The sequence below is a fragment of the Colobus angolensis genome, unplaced genomic scaffold (assembly GCF_000951035.1).
Source record: "Colobus angolensis palliatus isolate OR3802 unplaced genomic scaffold, Cang.pa_1.0 Scaffold70, whole genome shotgun sequence".
Taxonomy (NCBI): Eukaryota; Metazoa; Chordata; class Mammalia; order Primates; family Cercopithecidae; genus Colobus; species Colobus angolensis.
Window position 1 is genome coordinate 6,281,828 of NW_012120710.1, and position 13,496 is coordinate 6,295,323.

Consider the following 13,496-nt stretch of genomic DNA (forward strand, 5'->3'; position numbering starts at 1 on the left):
ATAGAGACACAAAAACCCTTTGAAAAATCAATGAATCCAGGATCTGGTTTTTTGAAAAAAATGTTAAACTAGGCAGACCACTCGCTAGACTAATATAGAAGAACAGAGGGAAGAATCAAATAAACACAATAAAAAGTGATAAAGGAGATATCACCACCGACCCCACTGAAGTACAAACAACCATCAGAGAATACTGTAAACACCTCTATGCAAACAAACTAGACAATCTAGAAGAAAAGGATAAATTCCCGGACACATACACTCTCCCAAGACTGAACCAGAAAGAAGTTGAATCCCTGAATAGACCAATAACCAGCTGTGAAATTGAGACAGAAATAAATAGCCTACCAACCAAAGAAAGCCCAGGATCAGACAGATTCATGGCTAAATTCTACCAGAGGTACAAAGAAGAGCTGGTACCATTTTTACTGAAACTATACCAAAAATTTGAAAAGGAGGGACTTCTCCCTGACTCATTTTATGAGGCCAGCATCATCTTGATACCAAAACCAGACACAGACACAACAACAACACAAAAGAAAACTTCAGACCAACATCCCTGATGAACATCAATGGAAAAATCCTCAATAAAATACTGGCAAACCAAATCCATCTGCACATCAAAAAGCTTATCTGCTATGATCAAGTTGGCTTCATCTCCAGGATGCAAGGCTGGTTCAACATACACAAATTGATAAATGTAAGTCATCACATAAACAGAACTAAAGACAAAAACCACATGATTATCTCAATAGATGGAGAAAAAGCCTTTGATAAAATTCAACATCCCTTAATGTTAAAAACTCTCAGTAAACTAGCTATTGTAAGAACATACCTCAAAATAATAAGTGCCATTTATGACAAACCCACAACCAACATCATACTAAATGGGTAAAAGCTGGAAGCATTCCCCTTGAGAACTGGCACAAGACAAAATGCCCTCTGTAACCACTTCTATTCAACATAGTGTTGGATTTTCTGGCCAGGGCAATCAGGTGAGAGAAAGAAATAAAGTGTCTCGAATTGGAAGAGAAAAAGTCAAACTGCCTCTGTTTGCAGATGACATGATCCTATATCTAGAAAACCTCATCATCTCTACCCCAAAGCTTCTTCAGCTAATGAGCAACTTCAGCAAAGTCTCAGGGTACAAAATCAGTTTGCAAAAATCACAAGCATTCCTATACACCAACAACACACAAGCAGAGAGCCAAATCATAAACGAACTTCTATTCACAATTGCTACAAAGAGAATAAAATACCTCAGAATACAGTTAATAAGGGAAGTGAAGGGCCTCTGAAAGCAGAACTACAAACCACTTCTCAAGGAAATTAGAGAGGACACAAGCAAATGGAAAAACATTCTATGCTCATGGATAGGAAGAATCAGTGTCATGAAATTGACCGTGCTGCCCAAAGTAATTTATAGATTCAATGCTATTCCCATCAAACTACCATTGACATTTTTCACAGAATTATAAAAAAACTATTTTAAAATTCATATGGAATCAAAAAATAGCCCATATAGCCAAGACAATCCTAATCAAAAAGAACAAAACTGGAGGTATCACACTACCTGACTTCAAACTATGGTACAAGGTGACAGTAACCAAAATGACTGGTACCAAAACAGTACTGGTACAAAAGCAGACACATAAACCAACAGAACAAAATAGAGAACTCAGAAATAAGACCACACATCTACAACCATCTGATCTTCGGCAAACCTGACAAAAACAAGCAATGGGGGAAAGGATTCCCTATTTAATAAATGGTGCTGGGAAAACTAACTAGCCATATGCAGAAAATTGAAACTTCCTTACATCTTATATAAAAATTAACTCAAGATGGATTAGATTTAAATGTAAAACCCAAAACTATAAACACCCTAGAAGAAAGTCTAGGCAATACCATTCAGAACATAGGCACAGACAAAGATTTCATGATGAAAATATCAAAAGCAATTGCAACAAAAGTAAAAATTGAAAAATGGGATCTAATTAAACTGAAGAGCTTCTGCACAGCAAAAGAAACTATCATCAGAATGAACAGACAACCTACAGAATGGGAGAAAATTTTTGCAATCTATCCATCTGACAAAAGTCTAATATCCAGAATCTACAAGGAACTTAAACAAATTTACAAGAAGAAAACAAACAACCTCATTAAAAAGTGGGCAAAGGACATGAGCAGATACTTCTTTAAGACATTTATGTGGCCAAGAAACATATGGAAAAAAGCTCAACATCAACATCACTGATCGTTAGAGAAATGCAAATCAAAACCACAATGAGATACCATCTCACGCCATTCAGAATGGCAGTTATTAAAAGGTCAAGAAACAACAGATGCTAGTGAGACTGGGAAGAAATAGGAATGCTTTTACACTGTTAGTGGGAATGTAAATTAGTTCAACCGTTATGGAAGACAATGTATCTATTCCTCAAACACCTAGAACCAGGGCTAAGTGTGATGGCTAATGCCTGTAATCCCAGCACTTTGGGAGGCTGAGGCAGGTGGATCATGAGGTCAGGTGTTCAAGACCAGCCTGGCCAAGATGATGAAACCCCGTCTCTACTAAAACTACAAAAATTAGCTGGATGTGGTGGAAGGCATCTGTAATCCCAGCTACTCAGGAGGCTGAAACAGGAGAATCACTTGAACCTGGGCAGCAGTGAGCCAAAATCGTGCCACTGAACAACAGTCTGAGCAACAAAGTGAGACTCTATCTCAAAAAAAAAAAAAAAAACACCTAAAACCAGAAATATCATTTGACCCAGCAATCCCATTACTGGGTATACATTCAAAGGAATATAAATCATTCTATTATAAGATACATGCACTCATATGTTTATTGCAGCACTATTCACAATAGCAAAGGCATGGAATCAACCCAAATACCCATCAATGATAGACTGGATAATGAAAATATGGTACATATACACGATGGAATACTATACAGTCATAAAAAGGAACAAGATCATGTCCTTTGCTGGGACATGGATGGAGCTGGAAGCCATTATTTTCTGCAAGCTAATGCATGAACAGAAAACCAAACACCACATATTCTCACTTATAAATGGGAGCTGAACAATGTGAATACATAGACACAGGGAGGGGAACAACACACACTGGGGCCTGTCAGGGTCAGGAGTGAAGAGGGAGGGACAGCATCAGGAAAAGTAGCTAATACACGCTGGGCTTAATACCTAGGTAATGGGTTGGTAGGTCCAGCAAATCATCATGGCACATGTTTACTTGTGTAACAAACCTGTACATCCTGCACATGTACCCCAGAACTTAAAATAAATAAAATTAAAATTAAGAAAATAAAATAATAAACACATTCACGTAACTGTTTTAAAAAGGAAAATTCAAGCAACAAACTTTTTTTAGTAGCAACTTTCTCTTCTCACCACCCAAAGATCACCACTGTACAAGCTTAGTTCTTGAGTATATCTTTAAAATGAAGTCAGAGACTCCTAAGATTAGAGTTTGAAACTGTGCCACCATTGTTGAATACGAATGTATTCCAGAGGCAGGGCTCTTTATTTCCAGGGTAACTTTCAGAAACAGTTCCCTCCGGGAACATATTCAGAGTTCTTTAAAAGAAAACATTCTAAAGCAATCTCCTTAGTGATATGCTTGAATTAAGGTGTCACTATTCCATGACACACACCGTTTAGTCCTAATTCATTTTATACACAAAATCATTATCACTCCTTCAGTCAATCAGCTCACTATTCAGAGGACAGCTCTCTGACCCCATGAAGTACACTTCCTAGTTTCTTGCGTCTTTCCATACTTTTCTGTTAACACTGCAATAGGGAAAAAAAGAAATTGAATCTCTACGGCCTTACCTCACCACTGACATCATTTGAAAAATTGTTCCAGGGACCAGATATTGCCTTGTATCTATAGTGACAACTCAGAGTCTTATACTAAGTTAGAGGGAAAATGAGAGGAACTGATTACAACTCACGACCAGGACAGGTCTTACAAGGAGACTCTAGAGCATTCATCTGACCCGTCCCTCATGTACTATGAGAGTCAGTATATATCTCAATAGATAGCAGATTGTTGTGGCTTCAGTCACTGAATATGGTCTGGGAATAGGTTTTTCAGAAAACTAAAATATCCTTTTATGGAGAGAATGTCTGAAATCTTATAACTATTTTGAGGGGGAGATCTTTTAAGTGTATGCTTTTCTGACTCAGGAGACAAAACAGACCATGCATCATTCTTGCATCTGTGGATGACTCAAGGTCATTGTCACAGAACTTCAGTGATGGAGTGATGTCGTAGGATGCTGGTACAGTGGATAGCACTGCCAGTTATAAGACTTCAGTAGGAGTTTCTCTTCCTATCTGGAAAGCTGGCTATTCTGGTCACCATGACTGGACCTGATTTATATCATCCCTGTCAATGCTTCTTTCTTCTCTATCTTCTGCAGCCCATAGCTCTCTTCCTTCAACTTCCCCTCCTGCTCCCATGTACTTTATTCCACTACTTTTCCTCTCTTCTTAGATTTGGCCCTGGAGAGTTTACCTTTTTAACCAGAATGAGTGCTTGGACAGTTTTTGACACTCAATTATTATTGTAGTTCCTTTTAGCTTCCCTTTCTACCTCACCCCTTCTCCTTCCAGTTCAGCAGTCCTTCAAAACTTCTTGTTGTCTTTATTCTTTGTATCATTGATGTACTCTTGGCTGTTTTTTAAAGTTTATTTTTAGAGATGGGGTTCTCGCTATGTTGCCAGGCTAGACTTGAACTCCTGGGCTCAAGTGATCAATCACTTGAAATATTTCAGGAATTCAAGTCTAGCCTGGAAACATAGCAAGACCCCATCTCTAAAAATTGCCTCAACCTTCCAAGTAGCTGGAACTACAGGTGTGTGCCACCACACTTGGCTTTCTTGGCTATTTTTATCATCTTTTTCCTCAGAGGGTGTCTGGACCGTTAAGAGTTAACCAATTAGTGTGACTTAACTATCTCCTGTCCTGTGAGGAGAAATCATTCTGCAGTCACCTGGAATCAGTAAAGGAAACTGCACGCTCCTCTGAATTCCACACCAACCACACTCTAGTTGAAAATAGTGGTCTAAAAATTGAAAACTGTTCTGTTATACACCAAACCTGTACTTCACTAAGCGGTAACTTAATGACCTGAAACAGGGTTTAACAACCTTTTTCATGCCTTGACCCACATAGAAAATGGTAATATTTGCACAGTGCTCTGGAATAAACAGATGAAGGTGACCATCTGCCCTGAAGGTGGAGGAGTTCAATATCTACACACATACCTGTAACCTATTGTTGGCACCATGTCGGGAAGCCTGACATAAGGAGTTGCCCTGTTTCCAAAGACACAGAATTTACTTAAAGGAGTGAGAATAACTCGTCACTGTGCACTGTATGTTTTCCAAAATGTTCTTTATTGTTTTCTAACGTTATTTGGAGTACCAGGAGGGTTTCCTTAGGCTTAGAGATTAACAAAATAAAAAAGCATTAAGTGTAAGAATAGCTAATGTTTTTTTGAAATGTTGTTAACATAGCGTAGACTGTATTAAGTGTTTTACATGGATATCAGGGAAGATGCCAGCCTCCTAAGAGTTGAAGTCAAATCCAGCCCTCAGCCTATTTTTGTTCAACCTGTGAATTAAACTTTTTTTTTTAATTTTTAAAAGGTTGTTAAAGAAAAAATACACTAAGAAGAATATGCAGTAGAAACTATGTGTGGCCCCAAAGCTTAAAATATTTACCTTCTGGCCCTTTAGAGAAAAAGTTTGCCAACCCTTGTCACAGAGGATGGCAGGGAGTGACAAAGCTCCAAAAAAGATCCAAAGGACATGAGTAAGCAATCAGGAAGGCTGGCTTTCCACAGCCCCATAGATTCCAAAAGTAGACAATGAGATTCAGTGGATCTGAGCAAGACCATTTGTATTTACAGCACAGAAAGCAGCAGGAACATCACATGATACTGCCAGTTCCTCTGCCATTACATCCCACATAACACAAAGGGCCCAGGTGGCAGCTATGCAGGCAGTTGTGCTGCAGCTGAGGAATCTAGGACCAAGCCCTCAGTACCTTTTACAGCAAGTAATGAACAAGCCAGAATCTTTCCCCTGAGGAGTTAGTAGTCTTGTGGTTGTTCGTCTGTGTCACCATGACCTACTTAATTGGCTACGTGATTAGCTACAGAAATGGCTCAGCATCATAGGACAGCTAAGCCTTGCATTTTGGCATACTCAGCAAGGATGGGTGCAGATGCTGGGGCCCATGACAGACTGCCTTTTCCAACAATGGGTTGTCCATTTCTTCCTTATCGCAATCCTGAGAAGATACTACTATTATCCAATTTCACAATGGAAGAAATTGAGGTTCAGTGAAAGGGAAGTAACAAAGCAACTTGCTTAAGGTCATAAGCAACTTGCCCAAGGTCAAAAGTAACTTTCCCAAGGTTGCAAAGCTAGTAGAGAGTGAGCAGTGATTTAACCCTACTCTGTCTGAATGCAGGGCCTAGACAACATACAACTGCCTCATTCCATTTGGCAGGAAATTGAGAACCACAAGGAACAGACTTAAATTATGTATCTGAGAGAATAATTCATTGGGGTTTTTTGTTTGGTTGTTTTCTTTTGTTTTGTTTTGTTTTGTTTTTGAGATGGAGTCTCATCTGTCACCCAGGCTGGAGTGCAATGGCATGGTCTCGGCTCACTGCAACCTCCACCTCCCAGGTTCAAGTAATTCTCCAACTCGGCCTCCTGAGTAGCTGGGACTACAGGCGTGTGCCACCATGCCTGGCTAATTTTTGTATTTTTAGTAGAGACGGGGTTTCACTATGTTGGCCAGACTGGTCTCAAACTCCTGACCTCACGATCCACTCGCTTTGGCCTCCCAAAGTGCTGGGATTACAGGCATGAGTCACTGCACCCAGCCCTAGAATAATTCATTGTTTTGTTTTTCTTTTTTAATGATAATAATGCTGAGAGATGGCATTTTGACAATAATGGAGTCTTTGGTGCATAATAATTTTAAGATTTATATATGTTCAGATACTAGCAAAACCTTGCTAAAATCTTTCCTGATTAACAAAGAAAAGGATTTGGCTAGATTTTACCTTTGCCAGTTGTTTGGAAAAGTTTCCTTTGCAGAATGAAAGGCAAAACACAGATTTAATTATCTTTCTCTAGCTAATGTTTGAACTGCCTAATTATACTCAAAGTGCCAATTACAGATATTACAAATTGCAACTCACAATAAAATATTTCTTCATGACTTAACCAGGCCCATCAATTAAATGAAGTCCCAGACATCTTCCTCCATACCCTTTGTGTTACTCTCTCTACATTTCCACAAAGCAGTAACTGATTTATATGGATAGTATAGAAACAGGTGCAGAGAGGCGTTGTGCATATGTGTCTATCTGTGAAAAACTAACACAAACAGCAGAAGAGGTTGTTGAAAACAGGAATGACAGCACATACACATGAAGCTTAGTGGCAATGCTAGGTCCAACACAAGGGGGTGGAAATGAAGGGGGCAGGGCTGTTGCAGGGGACTTTGGGGTTTCAGGTAACTGAAACCTCTGAAATTGTTTAAGCAAAGGAAAAAAAAATCAATGGAAAAAAAAATGGCCTTCCTTGTAATATCCAGGGCAGAAAGTTCAGACAAGTCGTAGACAAGATCAGGAAACCTCTTGCTAAGGAAGCCTACCAACTCTCTGTGATCCCGTGGTCCCTCACACCTGCTCTACTGCTCCAGGGTAGTAGAATGTCAGTCAAAAGCTGGGCTCTGGAGTCAGACAGCTAGATTCACACCCCTGCTGTACACTTCCATTAATCTCTCTTTGTGTCAGTTTCTTTGACTGTAAGCACTTGAGTTTAATTGAGTTCTATGAGAATTAATTGAGCTAGGACCTAACACATACTAAATGTTCAATATCATTAGTGCTTCTCTTTTATATTTGCTTTATCCTTTTCCATCATCAAATTGGCTTCCCCTTCTTTTTATGCGTGTGATAAGATGTCTTCCCAATTTAATCATTGATTCTAACAGACTACCTAGTGCCTCAGTCACAAATACAATTTCCTAGAGGAAAGAATCTGGTCTGGCATTGGTAAGGTTCTATTCATGGTCCAATCAGCCATGGTTGGAGGACAGGATCGCAGGGTTCAGGTGTGACCACAGAGACCCATTTCTTTGTTAGCTGGAGGCATGAGGAGAGACAGAGAACTTCCATAGTACTTTTGAATTCAGTATAGATATTAATAGTTATTGATATTGAATGTTCTACTGTTTATAAATGGCAGAACATCTTAATATATAAGGAAAGATGCATGTAAATCAAAACCTGTTCTAAATGGTGTCTAAGAAGATCATCAAGTAAAATTATTTGTAAAAACTTCTTTTAAATTTGAAATAACATACTGAATATTTATTTTGTATATTAAAAATGAAAATATTCAAGGTGTTTGTTAAGACAGGTTATGTCAACATCAAGAGATGAAGTTTTAAAGTTTGCCATGCAATTTGCTTTATCTCCTTTTAAAGAAACTAAACTCGACAGATCCTCTGTTGTTTGTCATATTTTCTTATGGTTGATCAAGAAGGACAGAATTCTATTCTTTTTTTGAAAGAGATTAAAATCAGATGTAAAGAAGCAAGTTGGCACCTACTTCCTCTGAGGATACTACGTGATCTTTATTCTCCTTTCGATTATTCAAGATACAAGCAAATAGATCATGAGTATCCTTCTGATTCTTGATTGTGTTATTTCATTTATTCAGAAAAGTTTATTTCTGCTCAATTTTACATTTACTGTGTGTCATGTGAGGCTCTGGGCTAGTAGGCTTGTGAGTGAGGTCAGGAGGAATGAAATGTGCTCTTTTCCCTTGGGGACTTCATTATGGGAGAGATGGCTGTGTATGCAGAGGATACATTTATTTACACAGCTATGGTAGGCATGGCTGTGTATACAATTAGTACCTTTAGGTAACTGTTGGAGAGATGGCTGTGTGTATGGTGGACACATTTACACAACTGTAGGAGAGACAGCCATGTACACAGTGGATAATTTACACAACTGTGGGAGATGGTCATGTGCATGGTATACATATTTACCCAGTGGTGGAAGAGATGGCTGTGTATACAGTAGACCTTTTTGCAACTATAGGAGAAATGGTTGTTTATACAATGGACACATTTACACAACTGTAGGAGAGATGGCCATGTATAGAGTAGACACATTTACATAATGGTGGGAGAGATGGCAGGTATGCAGTATACACAGTTATGCTGCTGTGTAAATATGGGAGAGATGACGATTAGTGGGAGAGATAAGAGAGACATGAGAAAGACAACCATAATTCGGTAAACTCTGTAGCATGGAACTTTCCACATCATTGGTGCTCAGTTCTTGTTGAGTGAATAAACTAACTGGTGCATCAGGCAGGATGATAAAAGTTTTATTGGACAAGCACAAAATATTATAAAAATGCAAAAGAGAGCCATTCACTCATTAAATAAACACTTCCTGTATGCCTACTATATATCAGGTGCTGTTTGAAGCATAACTGTATGGCTATTACTTCTGGTTAGAAATTTTTAGAAAATGACAAAGGAGTTGGCATGCTAGAGTTGGTATGCTAGACCTTAAAATCCCAATTCATAGATTTAAACAGGCAAAATGGGCCTGAGAGAATTCTAAGATCAAAGTTAAGTTTGGCTGGAGATGGCAGATGTAAAGTGAGGCACAATGGTTACGATTACAAAGGTAGCATAAGCCAAAACCACTGAGGAAAGGGCATTTGGTTAGTTTGGACTTAGTTTTGTGCACAGTGAAGAGTTGTTGAAACTTAGAAGTCCTATAAGCAGTTTGTCTTTGAGGGTGTCCAAGGACAGAGAGGAAAAAACTAAAGTATTTTTTCCTATTCTCTCTTATGTCTTAATACAACACAGCACCTCTGGTCACCAAAATGTGCGGGCATTTCTCCCCATTAGCAACCAACCCTCCCACAGATACTAGCTGGGTCTCCTCTAATTCAATTTAATTCTTATAGTATCTACCTGAAGATAGTGTCAGATCCCACAGCTTAAGGGCTCAGTCCCACAAGACTGCCCCTACTTCAGACAGCAATCCCAGGAAATAGGTTGTTATTTATATTTCTGACCCATTGGTTATAAATCAAGATTCCTATACCCCCTCCTTGTGTTCAATTAATTTGCTAGAGCTGCCCACAGAATCCAGGAAAACACTTACATTTACCAGCCTATGTTCAAGGATATTACAAAGGATACAGACGAACAGCCAAATAAAGAGATGAATAGGACAAGGTGTTTAGGAAGGGATGTGGAATTCCCATGCCCTCTCTGGCAGCCACCCTCCAGGTGTTCAGCTGTCAGGAAGCTCCTCAAACCTGTTCCTTTTGGGTTTTTATGGAGACTTCATTAGGTAGGCATAATTGATTAAATCAGTGGCCGTTGATGATCAACTCCACCTCCAGCCCTTCTACCCTCTGTAGAAGTTTTAGAGTAGGACTGAAAGTCCCAACCCTCTAATCCTGCTTTGGTCTTTTGGTAACCAGCCCCCATCCTGACTGCTGTCTAGAGTTGTCAGCTACCAGTCATCTCGTGAGCATACAAAAGTCACTGTTATCACTCTAGAGATTCAAAGTGTTTTAGGAGATATATGTCAGAAAATGGGATAAAGACCAAGTATATATATCACAATATCACAGAGGAATTCACCTAGCAATGCTGTGTGGATTGCACTGGTTGCCTCATCAGGAATGAGGCCTTGCAGCAAGGGAGTGATCATGGGAATGTAGAAAAAAATATGAATATGATAAACACTGGAGGGTTAGAAACTGTAACATACAAGAGACATTTCCATGTAAAACTTATGGAACTAGAAGACATATCAAGTAATAATAAAAGACCAAGGCATCATAGATGATTCCTGAGCTTCACAGTTACCTGTTTAGGAGATTGAAGGCACCACTAATGAAAATAAGGATCACAGGGGAAGGATCAGATTGGCAGGGAAGATGCATTTTGGACATACTAGGCTTGAAATGAGAGCAGAGTATGCACATGGAAATGTGTAGTACGTTCATTGCACAGGGTTATTTATTCAAACAAGCAAGGCCTGGGAACAACTGCAGTAGGTCCTTGAAGGAGTGACTTTCACCTATTAGATAGTAATCTCATTGATATCTTCATCTACAATATCAGTGTTTCCAGCTGGAAGGAGGAAGAGTTTTGCAGCTGCAATGTAAATAGGGATTAGTGAGCTCCTCCAAAATATTGTTGGCTTCAGCACAACACAGAGCTGGCCAGAGATGAAACTTAGATATGCAGGCACAGTACCAGAAACAGCAAATGGACTTCAGGCTCTGTCTGTGATCCAAGAGACAAGAACTTAGGACCATCCAGGGAAAGTCTTGGAAAGTCACAGTTGCTACTGGCTGAGTTGGGAAGACACCAAAAATCCCAGCAGAGAGTGGGATGTGAGGATCAGAAAATAGGGAGTTGGCCAAAATAATGTGTGTCAACCAAGCATAGTAAATTAGGATAATCAGACTAATTTTGCCAGATGGCAAAATTTTTCACTTGAGTTCACCTTTAAAACACTGTATTTGGCACATAAATGCCAGTTGGAGGCCCTCCAGTGTTATATAGTCTCTGGTAAGTATTTGACAAAGATATTAGCTGAAACTGTCAGATTGGATGACATTTCAAAGGTGTTTTCTCGTATTTATGGAATGGTAAGAGGAGCTAGACGTGAAGAAGACAGAGATAAGAGAAAGACCAAAAGGATGTAGTGTTTTTGAAGCAAAGGAAACAGACTTTACAGCCAACTTTTCCAAGAGGCCAAGTAAAGATAAATATATATTTTCAACATGTACATAGTACTGTGTTAAGTGTAAAAGAAGTCAGATAACATGGGGTCTGCCCTGCAGAAGCACTTTTTCTTGAGCATAAAGGATATATAAAAAGTTTGGGGGGTAAGTTGTGTTACAGGTTATTAAAGCAAATGGAAAAGATTTCCACCTCTGAAAATGATGGAGTAATGGAAACCAGATTCAACTTTCTACCTTAAACAACTAAACAAAAAACAAATCACAGACAAAATATATGAATCAGTGGTTTTCCAATATTGATCAACAGGCAGTAATTTCTAACAAGAAAAACAAAGTGAGCCCTACAATTGCCTCAACTTGATACCTAGACAGTTTCAGGGAAAAGGAATCTAGGCAGAGCCAGGCAAGCTTCCTGAGTTGAGAGGCACAGCTGAGAATTTTAAGGTAGGCTAAAGCAGCTAGGATTCCTGAGGCAGAATACCAGAGATGCAGAGATAGCAAGCTCTAGAACCTGAAGGGGATTCCTTTTAAGTCCAAAGCTGAGTACTGATTAGCACATGCTTATGTAGAAACATCACCAGAAAAAAATTAACAGAACAATTCCTGACAGTAATTCAGGACTGGAAATAATTCACATTTCCAGCAGCCAGAGGAAAGAACCCTTGTAATACAGGGGGCATTAGGTTGAGTACTCAAAAGGGTATTACATAAGTAGAGGGGCCAAATTAATGAAAGCTGCTGTGGTCTCCACATAACAAAATTTAACTGCAAGCTGAGAGAATCAAAATGTTTCTAAGTAACTTAAGCATGTCCCAGAACAAAGTTCAAAAACAGTAAAAGTAATGCAAAAACAACAACAACAAAAAATTAACACCAAGCAGCATTGTCACAATGTCTCTCACCTAATAAAAAATGAGCAAATTTGAAGGCAAAGTAATAGAACGTTTTCAAAATAAAACAAAGAAAACAAAACAAAAAATAAACAAAATAACAGCAGCAATGAGTTGTTGAACAACTTCAAGAGGCTTAGGACACATGTCCTCAAAGAAAGAGGCAGTGCAGAAAAAACATTTGAAGACCTAATGGCTTACATTGTTTCAAATTTGATGGAAACTATAAATTTAGAAATCCAAGAAACTCAACAAAGTCAAATAAAAGAAACATGAAGAAAACTGCATCAAGGCACATTTTAATGAAATTTTTTAAGGTCAGTGGGGCAGGGGAAGTCTTTACGTCAGCCAGAGGGGAAATAAAACCACAGTATAGAGCAACAAAGAACAGTAACAGCAGAGTTCTCAATGGAAACGATGCAAGTGAGAAGAAAGTGAAGGAACAGCTTTAAAGTACTGAAAGAAGACAAACATTCAATTTAGAATTCTATACCCAGCAAGAATATGTTTTTAAAAATAAAGGCAAAGTCTCTTTCAGACATACACAATCTGAAAGAATGCACTGTTATCAGATAAGCAATGCAAGAAATTCTTCAGGTAGAGGGAATGTGACGCCAGATGAAAATCTGGATCTAAACAAAGGAATGAAGTGCTCCAGAAAGTGTATTTTTTTTTTTTTATTATACTTTAAGTTCTAGGGTACATGTGCATAACGTGCAGGTTTGTTACATATGTATACTTGTGCAAT

General features: G+C 38.8%; 1 protein-coding gene across 2 annotated transcripts in view; it reads left to right on the top strand.

The window, feature by feature from the left end:
- Positions 1 to 13,496, top strand: part of PARM1 (prostate androgen-regulated mucin-like protein 1) — a 115,839-nt gene that overhangs the window by 43,429 nt on the left and 58,914 nt on the right. The window lies entirely within an intron of this gene.